At 32.4% G+C, this 1,906-nt stretch overlaps 1 pseudogene; it reads left to right on the top strand.

Moving 5' to 3' along the window:
- The first annotated feature begins 213 nt into the window (after positions 1–213).
- On the top strand, positions 214–1,520 carry LOC100798593 (vacuolar iron transporter homolog 4-like; annotated as a pseudogene).
- The last annotated feature ends 386 nt before the right edge of the window (positions 1,521–1,906 follow it).

Raw genomic sequence — 1,906 nt, 5'->3', positions numbered from 1 at the left:
AGTTCAAAGAATAAACTAAACTAAAAATTAGACTAGTTAATTGAACCACGTATATAATTAAAAATAAGATTAATTTAACCGCATGAATGATATATTGATTAAATTAAATCGATGATGAGGAATATATGTGCAATGAATCCTACTTTTATTTCTTGACAAATTCTTAAATGCGGACCGAATTCATTATTAGTCACCACTTGTAGCTAGTGACATCCACACTACCTTTTTTTTTTTTTTGTCATTTTCTAAGTCCATTTACATAGCTTAACCTTGGTGATAACTCTATAAAGACCCTTCATTTCAACATGTCTAAATCCACAAGCTCTAAGAATTTGTATTCTCTTTTTCTTCTTTTCCATCTTCGTGTATTTTCTACTTTATTTTACATACATATATATATAATTCATCCAATATGGCTTCCCTTGATGATCATAAAACTAATGAAGAAATTTCCATCAACCATGTTGAGATTCCTATCCATGCAATTGGTGTAGAGCCAAAACCAAACCAAGAGGTCAAAGAGAGAAGAAACATTGACTATTCTCAGAGAGCACAATGGCTTCGTGCAGCCGTATTAGGAGCCAATGATGGGTTAGTCTCAGTTGCATCATTGTTGATGGGTGTTGGAGCTGTTAAGGAAAACATCACGGCCATGCTTCTTGCTGGCTTTGCAGGGCTAATTGCTGGGGCATGTAGCATGGCAATTGGAGAATTTGTTTCTGTGTACACTCAATATGACATAGAAATTGCTCAAATTAAAAGAGATAAAGAAAATAATAATATTGGTGAAGAAGCACAAAGGGAGAAGTTGCCAAATCCATTTCAGGCTGCTCTAGCATCAGCACTAGCATTTTCTGTGGGTGCAGTGATACCACTACTAGCAGCTGCATTCATAAGGAACTATAAGATTAGGCTTGTTGTCGTTGCTGTTGTAGCTAGCCTGACATTGTTGCTATTTGGTGGTGTTGGAGCAGTGCTTGGAAAAACTCCAGTGAGGAAGTCCTGTATCAGAGTGCTCCTTGGAGGTTGGATGGCCATGACTATAACTTTTGGTCACCAAGTTATTTGGCATTGCTGGGCTTTCAATGTGATTCATTACTTTGGTCTTTTTTAAGTTTTGACTTCTAAGCTGTAACTACTATAGTAGCTAGAAGCCTAATACTATAGTTTTTTTTTCAACAATAATATTCATACATCTCATTCTATTATGGAATATGGTTCATGTTCTCCCATAACCAATAGACACTCCATAGAGCAAAAGAGACCGAAGAAAGAATGAGAAATATAATTATAAGAAAAAGAGATAAAGAGAAATCGATGATGTGATAATTAGGTGTATGTATTGTTCAAATGTTTATACATTTATTACTTTTTATCAAGGAAAAATGTGTTTTTGGTTTTCTGTATTTTAGATCAAATTTGATGGCAATCGATTTACTTTTAAATCAATGAAATCAATCTACCAACTTCTAAAAATATGACTTTTGTCACTCTCCACTAACTTTGTTAGTGACAGTGCTAACGTGTAGGATGAATTTATTAAAATGTCTAGAGGGGACTCGCTCGCCCCTCCTTCCCCCTCTCTTAATTTTCTTTAAAATTTAAAGGTGTCTGATTGTAAAAATAATAATATTTAAGTATTTTATTTCTTTTTTATAGTCTTTATTGTAAAAATAATTAATGACATTTTTTCTTTGTTTTAGACAAATATTTTATTTTGACATGTTGATCGTGAACTTCAAGACACACTAAAATATGCTCTCATTTTATCACTTTTTTTTTATATTTTCATCATTTTTTTGGTCTTATTCAAAAATAACATAATAACATATTCTTTTTTCCCTATCGTTTTGACAATCTAAAGACAACTTTTATTTTCAATGGTAATTAGCTACTATTGTTATAA

The sequence above is a fragment of the Glycine max genome, chromosome 1 (genome assembly GCF_000004515.6).
Source record: "Glycine max cultivar Williams 82 chromosome 1, Glycine_max_v4.0, whole genome shotgun sequence".
Lineage (NCBI taxonomy): Eukaryota > Viridiplantae > Streptophyta > Magnoliopsida > Fabales > Fabaceae > Glycine > Glycine max.
This window is presented reverse-complemented; position numbering and strand designations above follow the sequence as displayed.